Source organism: Ascaphus truei, chromosome 16 (genome assembly GCF_040206685.1).
Source record: "Ascaphus truei isolate aAscTru1 chromosome 16, aAscTru1.hap1, whole genome shotgun sequence".
In the NCBI taxonomy this organism is placed as follows: Eukaryota; Metazoa; Chordata; class Amphibia; order Anura; family Ascaphidae; genus Ascaphus; species Ascaphus truei.
Window position 1 is genome coordinate 50546931 of NC_134498.1, and position 15278 is coordinate 50562208.

A 15278-nucleotide genomic window follows, 5' to 3' on the forward strand; every position below is an offset into this window, starting at 1 on the left:
ACATTATACTACAATTAGTCATGTGTGTGTGTGTGTGTGTGTGTGTGTGTGTGTGTATATGTCGGATCTAGAAATAAAAGCCAGATGTGAATGACTAGTTTCCTGAACCCCTTAACCAGTGTCTGGAAGTCCCCGCTTCACAATATCTAAAGCAGCAATCCCGCCTGGGATCTTACCTGATCCGCAGTCCCTCAATGTCCAGGTACCCTCATTCCCGCAATGTTATACATTGGAGGGGAGGTGTTCCCTACCTGTCTTCTGGGTTAGGGGGGGTTCCGATGTCTTCCATGTGAAGCTTGAGTCAGATCTGGAAGAAAGCAGTATAGGTTATTTCTGTGTGGGTATAGGGCAGTTAAGATATATAGGGTAAATAAGAGATCCAGATCGAGAGTGAGAGAGAGTGTGAGAGATAGAGTGTGAGAGAGAGTGTGGGAGAAAGGGAGAGAGAGAGAGTGTGGGAGAAAGGGAGAGAGAGAGAGAGTGTGGGAGAAAGGGAGAGAGAGAGAGAGTGTGGGAGAGAGAGATAGTGTGTGAGAGAGAGAGAGAGAGAGAGATAGTGTGGGAGAGAGAGAGAGAGAGTGTGTGTGGGAGAGAGAGAGTGTGTGGGAGAGAGAGAGTGTGTGGGAGAGAGAGAGTGTGTGGGAGAGAGAGAGTGTGGGAGAGAGAGAGGGTGTGTGGGAGAGAGAGAGTGTGTGGGAGAGAGAGAGTGAGTGTGGGAGAGAGAGAGAGAGAGAGAGAGAGAGAGTGTGGGAGAGAGAGAGAGAGAGAAAGTGTGGGAGAGAGCGAGAAAGTGTGGGAGAGAGAGAGTGTGGGAGAGAGAGAGAGAAAGTGTGGGAGAGGGAGAGAGAGAAAGTGTGGGAGAGAGAGAGTGTGGGAGAGAGAGAGAGTGGGAGAGAGAGAGTGTGGGAGAGAGAGAGTGTGGGAGAGAGAGAGTGTGGAGAGAGTGGGAGAGAGAGAGAGTGGGAGAGAGAGAGAGTGGGAGAGAGAGAGAGTGGGAGAGAGAGAGTGTGGGAGAGAGAGTGTGGGGGAGAGAGAGAGAGAGAGAGAGAGAGAGTGTGGGGGGAGAGAGAGAGAGAGAGTGGGAGAGAGAGAGTGTGGGAGAGAGAGAGAGTGTGGGAGAGACACAGAGGGGAGAGACACAGAGGGGAGAGAGGGTGGGTGACACACACACAGAGGGTGGGTGATACACAGAGAGAGAGAGAGGGTGGGTGACTGACTGGGTGGGTGGCTGACTAACGGTGAGTGACTGACGGTGAGTGAGTGAGTGACGGGGTGAGTGACTGACTGGGTTACTGAGTGACTGACTGGGTTACTGAGTGACTGACTGGGTTACTGAGTGACTGACTGGGTTACTGAGTGACTGACTGGGTTACTGAGTGACTGACTGGGTTACTGAGTGACTGACTGGGTTACTGAGTGACTGACTGGGTTACTGAGTGACTGACTGGGTTACTGAGTGACTGACTGGGTTACTGGGTGACTGACTGGGGTGGGTGACTAACTGGGTGTAGAATGGGACAAATACATTAGTAATAATTGTTGACAGCATAAAAAATTGTTACGGCAGGGTGGGGGGGAGGCACACTCTCCCATGCACACACACACACACACACACACCCATGCGCGCGCACACACACACACACCCATACATAAATACACACACACACACCCATACACACACACACTACACAGGGGGAAGAAGAGGAAAGGCCGCGTGACCGAGCACCATCTCCAGATCGGCTGGAAGCCACTACCATCTCCTGCCCCGCGCGGGGATCGGCGGGAAGCCGGGACAGGGAGAGAAGGGGGGACACCCCACTACCATCTGAGCAAGCCAGGGACACAGCGCACAGGGGTGCTGTCACAGCTCTGCTCGACGGCCGTTTCACCAAAAAGCCGCGAAACGGCCTTCGAGCAGAGCTGTGACAGCACCCCTACCTCCTCCTGACCCGTGTGCTGCATTGCAAACACCCAAGATTCCTTTCTGTGACACCGCTGATGCCCGAACCAGGGACGCTGGTCTGTATTGTAGGATTTCCCTACTGCCCTGTTCCATACTCATTGGCAGTGCGCTGTGTCCCTGGCTTGCTTAACCCTGACCCCTGCTTATCCTCAGCATGATTTCACTACTTGGGGACTTACGATGAGTACTATTAGTACACCATTTGGACTTCCTCCCTTCGTTATTCATTTCATGTGTCTAGTATAGCACTGGCATCAGTCCAATTATTCTGTTTGCAGCTCATTTCAGGGTCAATTGTATGTTTACCTGAGTGGCTTTGTTTACATTATATGATTCCTTTCTCAGCCAGCTAGGTATATTTGCTGTGTGTTTTACTATGTTCATTATTACACTTATGTACCATGCCTGTTGTGCTCATGTCATTCTATGCAGTATTTGAAGTAGATATTTCTCTCTCTGCTGCTTTACTAGCAGGTATTTGAGGTTAAACTATTTTTTTCATGTGGTCTGGTTTGTTCAATTATTTTTTCTTAGATCGGCCGATCTCATTTGCACCACTGGAGGAATAATTCTTTTCCCCCTGGTTCTGCTATGCCTAAATTTGAACCCCTATGTTTTTGGTTCTGCCAGACCTTTGTGTGATTAGGTGTAGAATTTATTACAGTTTTTATGCACAGCAATTTATTATGTGGTATTTGTTTGGGTCTGTCTTGTGTGTTCTTTTTATTACTCATTGCTAATAAAGTACATTTTTTCTATTTCTTCAATATGGATTGTTTGAGTGCACCTTTTGACCCTCCTTTTTCTCTCTTCTTACAATATATATATATACACTAGCTGAGAGACCCGGCGTTGCCCGGGATGTAAATGCGTAATAGGTAGTATTATTTATAAATGGTGGAACAATAGGTTGAGTATTTGTTGGAAAGGTTGGATAATAATGTTGAAAAGAAAGATGGAAGAAAATGTAATACGATGTTGTATAAAAATGGTTTATTGTAAACACACCACAGTACAATTTATATTTTGGTGACATAAGTGATGTGAAAATGTGAGGCGTGTGTCCTGCTAGGGTGTGAGCGTGTGTGAGGCGGCGGGTGGGTAGTGAGTGCTGGCTGTGGGTCGGGGTCCTGCTAGGGTGTGAGGCGGCGGGTGTGTGGCGAGTGCGGGTGACAGCTGGTCAGTGATATTGTTGCGTAGGGGCAGGATGCGGCAGGATGCGGCAGGTGTGTGGGGTGGGTGAGAGGCGGCGGGTGTGTGTCGAGTGTGGCGGGTGTCTGTTGAGTGCGTGCGGCGGCTGTGTGGCGCAGGGGTGTGAGCGGTGGGCGGGCGAAAGGCAGAGGCAGGAGGGCGGACGAAAGGCATTGAAGGAGGGGAGGTGAGGTCGGAGGGGTGGGTGAGGGGAGGTGAAGGGGGGCGGAGGGGAGTTCGGAGGGGAGGTGAGGAGGATGGGTGGTGAGGGGGGGGGGTGTTGGGGGATGGTGAGGGGAGGTGAAGGGGGGGCGGAGGGAGGTGAAGGGGGGGCGGAGGGGAGGTGAAGGGGGGGCGGAGAAGGGGGGGCGGAGAGGAGGTGAAGGGGGGCGGAGGGGAGGTGAAGGGGGAGGGGAGGTGAAGGGGGGGCGGAGGGGAGGTGAAGGGTGGGGGGCGGAGGGGGTAGGTGGGAAGGGTGGAGGTGGGGGGCTGGGGGGGAGGTGAAGGGGGGGGAGGGTAGATGAAGGGGGGGCGGTAAGGGGGGGGGAGGTGGTGGGAAGGGGGGGTGGTGGGAAGGTGGGAAGGGGGGAGGTGGTGGGAAGGGGGGAGGTGGTGGGAAGGGGGGGAGGTGGTAGGAAGGTGGGAAGGGGGGGGAGGTGGTAGGAAGGGGGGGGAGGTGGTGGGGAGGTGGGAAGGTGGGAGGTTGTAAGGGGGGAGTGAAGGGAAGGTGAAGGGGGGTGAAGGTGGGGGTGAAGGGGGCGGTGAATGTGAAGGTGGGGGGGGGTGAAGGGGAGGTGAAGGTAGGGGTGTGAAGGTGGGGGGGGTGAAGGGGAGGTGAAGGTAGGGGTGGAGGGGAGGTGAAGCGGGGGTGAAGGGGGTGGAGGAGGGGAGGTGAAGGGGGGGGGGGTGGGAGGGGAGGTGAGAGGGGAGGGGTGGAGGAGAGGTGAAGGGGAGGGAGGGGTGGAGGTGAGGGGAGGGGTGGAGGTGAAGGGGAGGGGTGGAGGGGAGGTGAAGGGGAGGGGTGGAGGGGAGGTGAAGGGGAGGGGTGGAGGGGAGGTGAAGGGGGGGTGGAGGGGAGGTGAAGGGGGGTGGAGGGGAGGTGAAGGGGGGGTGAGGGGAGGTGAAGGGGGGGTGGAGGGGAGGTGAAGGGGGGGGGTGAAGGGGGGGGGGTGAAGGGGGGGAGGGGAGGTGAAGGGGGGGAGGGGAGGTGAAGGGGGGGAGGGGAGGTGAAGGGGGGGGAGGGGAGGTGAAGGGGGGGGGAGGGGAGGTGAAGGGGGGGGGAGGGGAGGTGAAGGGGGGGGGGAGGGGAGGTGAAGGGGGGGGGGGAGGGGAGGTGAAGGGGGAGGGAGGTGAAGGGGGGAGGGGAGGTGAAGGGGGGGAGGGAGTGAAGGGGGGGGAGGGGAGGTGAAGGGGGGGAGGGGAGGTGAAGGGGGGGAGGGGAGGTGAAGGGGGGGGGAGGGGAGGTGAAGGGGGGGGAGGGGAGGTGAAGGGGGGGGGGGGAGGTGAAGGGGGGGGGAGGTGAAGGGGGGGGAGGTGAAGGGGGGGAGGGGGGAGGTGAAGGGGTGGGAGGGGAGGTGAAGGGGTGGAGGGGAGGTTGAAGGGGTGGGGGTGGAGGGGAGGTGAAGGGGTGGGGGTGGAGGGGAGGTGAAGGGGGGGGGTGGAGGGGAGGTGAAGGGGGGGGGGGTGGAGGGGAGGTGAAGGGGGGGGGTGGAGGGGAGGTGAAGGGGGGGGGTGGAGGGGAGGTGAAGGGGGGGGGGTGGAGGGGAGGTGAAGGGGGGGGGTGGAGGGAGGTGAAGGGGGGGGGGTGGAGGGGAGGTGAAGGGGGGGGTGGAGGGGAGGTGAAGGGGGGGGGGGTGGAGGGGAGGTGAAGGGGGGGGGGGGTGGAGGGGAGGTGAAGGGGGGGGGGGTGGAGGGGAGGTGAAGGGGGGGGGTGGGAGGGGAGGTGAAGGGGGGTGTGTGGAGGTGAAGGGGGGGGTGGAGGGGAGGTGAAGGGGGGGAGGTGAAGGCGGGGTGAAGGGGGGAGGTGAAGGCGGGGTGAAGGGGGGGCGAAGGGGAGGTTAAGGGGGGGGTGGAGGGGAGGTTATGGGGGGGGTGGAGGGGAGGTGGAGGGGAGGTTAAGGGGGGGGGGGTGGAGGGGAGGTTAAGGGGGGTGGAGGGGAGGTTAAGGGGGGGTGGAGGGGAGGTTAAGGGGGGGTTTGGAGGGGAGGTGAAGGTGGGGTGAAGTGGAGGTGAAGGGGAGTGGAGGGGAGGTGAAGGAGTGGAGGGGAGGTGAAGGGGGGGAGTGGAGGGAGGTGAAGGGGGGGAGGGAGGTGAAGGGGGGGAGGGGATGTGGAAGGGAGGGGAAGTGGAAGTGAGGGGTGGGTGAGGGGAGGTGAAGGCCGTTCCCTCACCCGTCCGGCAGGTCCCATGTGGATCTGAGGCGGGAGGGCAGCGTGTTGTGGCCGCTCCCCCGCTGACTGTAGCGGCGCCGGGGGGGGTGGAGGGGAAGTGAGTGAGGGAAGGTGAAGGGGGGTGAGGGAGGTGAAGGCCGCTCACTCACCCGTCCGGCAGCTCCCTCACCCGTCGGCAGCTCCCTCACCCGTCGGCAGCTCCCTCACCCGTCCGGCCGCTCCCTCACCCATCCGGCAGCTCCCACGTGGAGGGGGGGGGGGGGGTGAAAGCGCGGGAAACAGGGAGAGGCGGAGGAAGAGGCGGAGCCTCCGGGGACGGTGGGGAAGAGAGCGGGAGATGTGCTGCTAACACTGTGAGCCCCGCTAATGTATGTAACACTGTTGGTGTGTGTGTGTGTGTGTGTGGTGTGTGTGTGTGTGTGTGTGTGTGTGTGTGTATAGTGATGTGTGTGTGTGTGTGTGTGTGTGTATAGTGATGTGTGTGTATAGTGATGTGTGTGTATAGTGATGTGTGTGTATAGTGATGTGTGTGTGTGTGTGTATAGTGATGTGTGTGTGTGTGTGTGTGTATAGTGATGTGTGTGTGTGTATAGTGATGTGTGTGTGTGTATAGTGATGTGTGTGTGTGTATAGTGATGTGTGTGTGTGTATAGTGATGTGTGTGTGTGTATAGTGATGTGTGTGTATAGTGATGTGTGTGTGTGTGTGTGTGTGTGTATAGTGATGTGTGTGTGTGTGTGTGGGGGGGGGGGTTGTGTGTGTGTGTGTGTGTATAGTAATGTGTGTGTGTGTATAGTGATGTGTGTGTGTATAGTGATGTGTGTGTGTGTGTATAGTGGTGTGTGTGTGTGTGTGTGTGTGTATAGTGATGTGTGTGTGTGTGTATAGTGATGTGTGTGTATAGTGATGTGTGTGTGTGTGTGTGTGTGTGTATAGTGATGTGTGTGTGTGTATAGTGATGTGTGTGTGTGTGTATAGTGATGTGTGTGTGTATAGTGATGTGTGTGTATAGTGATGTGTGTGTGTGCCCTTCACTCCGCCTCAGGCCAATGAGAGTGTGTGCGGGGGGCGGGCAGCCCAAGGGAGCAATCTCATTGGCCTGGCCCAAGGTCCAATGAGATTGCCGCTAGGGACACGGGGAGGGACACAGGGAGACACATACAGACCCGGACACATAGGACACTTTCAGAAATATATAGTAGATATATATACATATATATATATACATATATATATATACATATATATATATATATATATATATATATATATATATATATATACATATATATATATATATATATATACACATATATATACACATACATATATATATATATATATATATATATATATATATATATATATATATATATATATATATATATATATACCACTAGCTGAGAGACCCGGCGTTGCCCGGGATGTAATTTTGGGGGGGGGCGTACGACAGGTTAGGCTCCCCCCCCTTGACAGCTAGGTGGGTGACTGAGTTGACTGAGTGTGTGGGTGACTGTGTGGGTGGGTGGGTGACACTTGACTGAGTGGGTGGGTTGGTGACTGAGTGGGTGACTGGGTGGGTGACTTTGGGTCGGTTGACTTTGGGTCGGTGGGTGGGTGACTTTGGGTCGGTGGGTGGGTGACTTTGGGTCGGTGGGTGGGTGACTTTGGGTCGGTGGGTGGGTGACTTTGGGTCGGTGGGTGGGTGACTTTGGGTCGGTGGGTGTGTGACTTTGGGTCGGTGGGTGGGTGACTTTGGGTCGGTGGGTGACTTTGGGTCGGTGGGTGGGTGGGTGGGTGACTTTGGGTTGGTGGGTGGGTGACTTTGGGTCGGTGGGTGGGTGACTTTGGGTCGGTTTGACTTTGGGTCGGTGGGTGGGTGACTTTGGGTCGGTGGGTGACTTTGGGTCGGTGGTTGGGTGGGTGAGTTGGGTCGGTGGGTGGGTGAGTTGGGTTGGGGGTGGATGACTTTGGGTCGGTGGGTGGATGACTTTGGGTCGGTGGGTGGATGACTTTGGGTCGGTGGGTGGGTGACTTTGGGTCGGTGGGTGGGTGGGTGACTTTGGGTGGGTGGGTGACTTTGGGTCGGTGGGTGACTTTGGGTCGGTGGGTGACTTTGGGTCGGTGGTTGGGTGGGTGAGTTGGGTCGGTGGGTGGGTGAGTTGGGTTGGGGGTGGATGACTTTGGGTCGGTGGGTGGATGACTTTGGGTCGGTGGGTGGATGACTTTGGGTCGGTGGGTGGGTGACTTTGGGTCGGTGGGTGGGTGGGTGACTTTGGGTGGGTGGGTGACTTTGGGTCGGTGGGTGACTTTGGGTCGGTGGGTGGGTCGGTGACTGGGTGACTTTTTCAGGGTCGGTGACTGGGTGGGTCAGTGACTGGGGTCGGTGAGTGGGTGGGTCAGTGAGTGGGTAGGTGGGGTCGGTGAGTGGGTGGGTGGGGTCGGTGAGTGGGTGGGTGGGGTCGGTGAGTGGGTGGGTGGTTTTGGTGAGACTGGGTGGGTGAGTGTGAGACTGAATGGGTGGGGTGAGTGTGAGACTGAATGGGTGGGTGAGTGTGAGACTGAATGGGTGGGTGAGTGTGAGACTGAATGGGTGGGTGAGTGGGAGACTGAATGGGTGGGTGAGTGGAAACTGAATGGGTGGATGAGTGGAAACTGAATGGGTGGATGAGTGGGAAACTGAATGGGTGGGTGAGTGGGAAACTGAATGGGTGGGTGGGAGACTGAGTGGGAGACTGACTGGGTGGGAGACTGACTGGGTGGGAGACTGACTGGGTGGGAGACTGACTGGGTGGGTGAGTGGGAGACTGACTGGGTGGGTGAGTGGGAGACTGACTGGGTGGGTGAGTGGGAGACTGACTGGGTGGGTGAGTGGGAGACTGACTGGGTGGGTGAGTGGAGACTGATTGGGTTGGTGAGTGGGCGACTGACTGGGTGGGTGAGTGGGTGGGTGGGTGGGTGAGTGGGTGGGTGGTTGGGTGAGTGGGTGGGTGACTGAGTGAGTGGGTGGGTGACTGGGTGAAAGTGACTGGGTGGGTGACTGAGTGGGTGGGTGGGTGACTGAGTGGTGGGTGGGTGACTGAGTGGGTGGGTGACTGGGTGAAAGTGACTGGGTGGGTGACAGTGCGTGGGTGGAGACGGTGGGTGACTTACCTTGACCCCGTGGCATCTGGCTGGGGCAGGAGGTGGGTGACTGGTGGGTGGGTGACTGGGTGGGTGGGTGAGTGGGTGGGTGGTTGGGTGAGTGGGTGGGTGACTAAGTGAGTTTTTGGGTGACTAAGTGAGTGGGTGGGTTACTGGGTGGGTGACTGAGTGAGTGGGTGACTGAGTGGGTGGGTGGGTGACTGAGTGAGTGGGTGGGTGACTGGGTGAAAGTGACTGGGTGGGGTGACTGAGTGGGTGGGTGACTGAGTGGGTGGGTGACTGAGTGGGTGGGTGACTGGGTGAAAGTGACTGGGTGGGTGACAGTGCGTGGGTGGGAGACGGTGGGTGACTTACCTTGACCCGTGGCATCTGGCTGGGGCAGGAGGTGAGTTCGGGAAGCTGGGGGGGGGGGGGGCAAGAGTGGCAGGAGACCCGCGCCGCGCTTCCCCTCCGTCCGGGAGCCGGCGCACGTGATGGGGAGTCTCGCGCCACGCTTCCCCTCTCCGGTAGCGGCGCACGTGAGGGGGAGTCCCGCGCTGCGCTTCCCCTCTCCGGTAGCGGCGCACGTGAGGGGGAGTCCCGCGCCGCGCTTCCCCTCTCCGGTAGCGGCGCACGTGAGGGGGAGTCCCGCGCCGCGCTTCACCTCTCCGGTAGCGGCGCACGTGAGGGGGGAGAGCAGGAGGCCCGGGCCGCGCCGCGAGGGGGGAGGAGCCTGGAGTTTGCTGCTGAGCAGGAGGGCCGCGGCGCACGGTGAGGGTGCGGCTGGGGATGTTGCAGAGCGTGGGGATTTGGGTGAGGTGGGGGGAGAGAGTGAGGGGCACCGGGAGAGGAGGGGGGGGGTGTGTGGAAGGTGAGCTGCGGTCCAACTGACGGGGGAGAGTGAGGGTGTGTGTGTGTGTGTGTGAGGGGGGGGGTGTGTGTGTGAGGGTGTGTGTGTGTGTGTGAGGGGAGTGTGTGTGTGTGAGGGTGGTGTGTGTGTGTGTGTGTGTTTTTGCCCGTCACTCTGCCTCAGGCCAATGAGAGGTGTGCGGGGGCGGGCGGGCCAAGGGACCAATGAGATTGCCGCTAGGGACGCAGACATACAGTGCTTTCAGAAATATATAGTAGATAGGATTTTTACAGTGGTAGACTGAAGCGGGATCAGAGGGATACAAGTAACTAGCAATCATTATACAAAATGTATGTTGGAATAAAATGTTACTGATTAGACTGAATGTAAAGATTTGTATACAAGGATAAGTATCGTCTAAATGTAGCAAACAACCTCATCTGCCGTGTAACGTATCTGCAACAGAATATTGGGGCCCATACTTACTAAATAGTGCTATGCCACAGAACACCTTCCTGTGCTGGAAGGCCCATCCCCATGACGTTTTCCCGCAGGTGTCCTGTAGGAAAGTGCCACTTAGGACAATATCTCCTACATGTGCTGTATATATCACGTTGCACTTTAGCCTCGATCCGTAATAGAAACGGCCGTTTACGGGTGTTAAGTTTATGGTTCTAATAACCTCTCCTCCAGCCTCAGTGAGCGGGAGGACGTGTAAGGCGCATTTACTAACATACGTGGTAAAAAGCGGGCCAATTTATTCCTATTTTTTCAGTTTGCTTCAGAACGCCTCAATCTTTATCCAGCCGCTGGCGATCCCCAATCTCTTTGCAAAGTCCGGCTGCAGCAACTTGCATTTCTTTTTAATGTTGCTCAGTGATCTAAAAAAGGCAAATAAAGCGCCGCTTTCAGCAATAGCTACTCGCTGTTATCACAGTTCAGATGTAAAGTAGTTTTAAAAAAAATCACAATGTGAGCACAGCAATAAAAAGCATTAAAATCAATATTTATACAAAAAGGGGGAAATGGCGAAAATGTATCTATTATATATTTCTGAAAGCACTGTGGGGCTTATGCAGAGAGGAACGTTATTTAATGTGAAAACGGCAGGAAAATAGCCACAGAATTGGAGCAAGTTATGGTCGTATGCTGAAAGCTGCGTTACCTCATTTTTCTGATGAGATTCAAAATTGCCAAGTTTTTCTGGCTAGATTGAACTCGCTATAATATAGGGCAGAATGGCGAGTTGCAGTGCATCTATGCTACCTGCATACCACCCTATTTTAACATGGCGAATTTACCAATCTCGCCACGTGTTTGGCAATTTTTAAAGTAAAGAAACCTGCTGTGGCGAATTTTATGAATCTCTCCATGTTCTCTGCAGGAGAAGCTTCTCTGGGAAGTATTTTCGCCAAAAGATGGCGATATTTCCCTTCTCTATCCTCTCTGCATAAGCCCCTGTATGTTTGTCTGCATGGCCTGTGTCCATAGGGCCAATCTTATTGCACCTTTGGCCTGTCATTCCGCCTCAGGCCATGCCCGCCCCCACACACCTCTCATTGGCCTGCGGCCAACACCACTGCCACACTGTCTCACCCCTCACTGACTCTCATCCTCACTGCTCTGGGCACGCTTCCCAGCACCTAACCCTCACTGCTCTGGGCACGCTTCCCAGCACCTAACCCTCACTGCTCTGGGCACGCTTCCCAGCACCTAACCCTCACTGCTCTGGGCACGCTTCCCAGCACCTAACCCTCACTGCTCTGGGCACGCTTCCCAGCACCTAACCCTCACTGCTCTGGGCACGCTTCCCAGCACCTAACCCTCACTGCTCTGGGCACGCTTCCCAGCACCTAACCCTCACTGCTCTGGGCACGCTTCCCAGCACCTAACCCTCACTGCTCTGGGCACGCTTCAAAGCAACGAACCCTCACTGCTCTGGGCACGCTTCCCAGCACCTAACCCTCACTGCTCTGGGCACGCTTCACAGCACCTAACCCTCACTGCTCTGGGGCCACGCTTCACAGCTCTCAACCCACAAAACCCTCACCGCCTGCTACCACAGAACTGCGTAATCAGGTACAGAATCTGAACTATATAAACATTGCTTTCAGCACTCCAACATTACACACGCTCACACAACACCGCACGATCACCTCCACACACCGCTCGAACACGCAGCGCATACCGACGGACACTGCCTCTTCAAAACACCCCCTCGACCCCCACCCCCTCCCACACTAATGCACCCACGACCGCACGCCACAGCTCTCCCGCTACCGCAGCCCCTCATCCCCCTCCCACCCAAACAGCCAACGCACACAGCTCCTCCTGAGGCCGCAAAACCACACACACACCATTAACCTCTCCCCCCCCCTCCCGAGACCACTATCATACTTACATACTCACCGGAGGCCGCAAAACCATAACATTCACATGACATTACAAGTTTCAAATACAACATTTACACATACTTATTCACACTTCACATCCCGGGCAACGCCGGGTCTGTCAGCTAGTGAGGACTGAAACAAATCTAAAATCAAAATTTGTAAGAGAAAATTATTTGAATCACGAGAGAGTGTGAGTGAGTGAGAGAGTGAGTGAGAGAGAGAGTGAGAGAGTGAGAGAGAGAGTGAGAGTGTGAGAGAGAGTGAGAGTGAGAGAGAGTGTGAGTCAGTGAGTGAGTGTGAGAGAGAGAGTGTGAGTGAGTGAGAGAGAGAGTGTGAGTGAGTGAGTGTGTGTGTCATTGTTCACTGAGCATTGCCCACGTCGCACCATATTGCATAAGGCTGCGGCCACGCTGCCGCTGACTACGCTCATGCTTGAGAGCGGTGACATCACTAACTCTCCAAACATGAGCGCTCGGCTGTCCTGCATATTTTTTCCCCCCGAGCGGTTGAGGGGGGCGGGGCAGGGCGTGGCCAAGCAGTGACTGGCGCTGATTGGTTCAGGAAGTCATGTGGCCCTTCAGCGCGCCTGGAAGACAATTTCATCTGTCTCGGCGAGCGTACGGGCGTGCCGCGTGAGCATGACTGGACACATTCGCATTCATTGTACCCGACGTGCCAAGCGCGGTCAGCGGCAGCGTGGACGCAGCCAGAGTCGTTAGAATTGATAGCTAAAGACGCTGACTGACAGCACCCTGTCATTCTCTTGCTCCCCAGCAGGTGGCGCTTCCTGACCACACACGGGACTGCGTCTGCGGATTATTTATCACACATTAAATTGTGGTGGGTAAAAAAGTGAGAAAAAACCTCCACCCTAAAGCAAATAAAAATATCACTTCGCGTCAGACAGACCTGCAGCCCTGCCATTCCCCATTATCTCTTCGCGTCAGACAGACCTGCAGCCCTGCCATTCCCCATTATCTCTTCGCGTCAGACAGACCTGCAGCCCTGCCATTCCCCATTATCTCTTCGCGTCAGACAGACCTGCAGCCCTGCCATTCCCCATTATCTCTTAGCACAGCGGTGCGCAAACTGGGGGGCGCAAGATTGTTTAGGGGGGGCGCAGGAAGCAGCGGCGATTTTGCCAGGAGCAGAGGGAAAAAAGCCGTCTGCAGCTGCAATTTTTCTTTTGGCCATTAGGTGGCGCTGTGCTGCGCTGTGCTACAGTACACAGCAGCATCTCGTTGCTTCCTGCTTCCTGCGTGTGTGACATGGGGAGAGGGGGTGAGTGAGACTGGGACATGGGGGGGGGTGAGTGAGACTGGGACATGGGGGGGGGTGAGTGAGACTGGGACATGGGGGGGGGGGGTGAGTGAGACTGGGACATGGGGGGGGGGGGGGGTGAGTGAGACTGGGACATGGGGGGGGGGGGGGGTGAGTGAGACTGGGACATGGGGGGGGGGGGGTGAGTGAGACTGGGACATGGGGGGGGGGGTGAGTGAGACTGGGACATGGGGGGGGGGGTGAGTGAGACTGGGACATGGGGGGGGGGGTGAGTGAGACTGGGACATGGGGGGGGGGGGTGAGTGAGACTGGGACATGGGGGGGGGGGGGGTGAGTGAGACTGGGACATGGGGGGGGGGGGGTGAGTGAGACTGGGACATGGGGGGGGGGGGGTGAGTGAGACTGGGACATGGGGGGGGGGGGTGAGTGAGACTGGGACATGGGGGGGGGGGGGGTGAGTGAGACTGGGACATGGTTATGTAATTTGTGCTATAAATACTTTTTTTGTAGAGAGAGAGTGAGAGTGAGAGAGAGAGTGAGAGTGTGAGAGAGAGTGAGAGTGAGAGAGAGTGTGAGTCAGTGAGTGAGTGTGAGAGAGAGAGTGTGAGTGAGTGAGAGAGAGAGTGTGAGTGAGTGAGTGTGTGTGTCATTGTTCACTGAGCATTGCCCACGTCGCACCATATTGCATAAGGCTGCGGCCACGCTGCCGCTGACTACGCTCATGCTTGAGAGCGGTGACATCACTAACTCTCCAAACATGAGCGCTCGGCTGTCCTGCATATTTTTTCCCCCCGAGCGGTTGAGGGGGGCGGGGCAGGGCGTGGCCAAGCAGTGACTGGCGCTGATTGGTTCAGGAAGTCATGTGGCCCTTCAGCGCGCCTGGAAGACAATTTCATCTGTCTCGGCGAGCGTACGGGCGTGCCGCGTGAGCATGACTGGACACATTCGCATTCATTGTACCCGACGTGCCAAGCGCGGTCAGCGGCAGCGTGGACGCAGCCAGAGTCGTTAGAATTGATAGCTAAAGACGCTGACTGACAGCACCCTGTCATTCTCTTGCTCCCCAGCAGGTGGCGCTTCCTGACCACACACGGGACTGCGTCTGCGGATTATTTATCACACATTAAATTGTGGTGGGTAAAAAAGTGAGAAAAAACCTCCACCCTAAAGCAAATAAAAATATCACTTCGCGTCAGACAGACCTGCAGCCCTGCCATTCCCCATTATCTCTTCGCGTCAGACAGACCTGCAGCCCTGCCATTCCCCATTATCTCTTCGCGTCAGACAGACCTGCAGCCCTGCCATTCCCCATTATCTCTTCGCGTCAGACAGACCTGCAGCCCTGCCATTCCCCATTATCTCTTAGCACAGCGGTGCGCAAACTGGGGGGCGCAAGATTGTTTAGGGGGGGCGCAGGAAGCAGCGGCGATTTTGCCAGGAGCAGAGGGAAAAAAGCCGTCTGCAGCTGCAATTTTTCTTTTGGCCATTAGGTGGCGCTGTGCTGCGCTGTGCTACAGTACACAGCAGCATCTCGTTGCTTCCTGCTTCCTGCGTGTGTGACATGGGGAGAGGGGGTGAGTGAGACTGGGACATGGGGGGGGGTGAGTGAGACTGGGACATGGGGGGGGGTGAGTGAGACTGGGACATGGGGGGGGGGGGTGAGTGAGACTGGGACATGGGGGGGGGGGTGGGGGTGAGTGAGACTGGGACATGGGGGGGGGGGGGGGTGAGTGAGACTGGGACATGGGGGGGGGGGGGGGGTGAGTGAGACTGGGACATGGGGGGGGGGGGGTGAGTGAGACTGGGACATGGGGGGGGGGGTGAGTGAGACTGGGACATGGGGGGGGGGGTGAGTGAGACTGGGACATGGGGGGGGGGGGGGTGAGTGAGACTGGGACATGGGGGGGGGGGGGGGTGAGTGAGACTGGGACATGGGGGGGGGGGGGGGTGAGTGAGACTGGGACATGGGGGGGGGGGGTGAGTGAGACTGGGACATGGGGGGGGGGGGGTGAGTGAGACTGGGACATGGGGGGGGGGGGTGAGTGAGACTGGGACATGGGGGGGGGGGGGTGAGTGAGACTGGGACA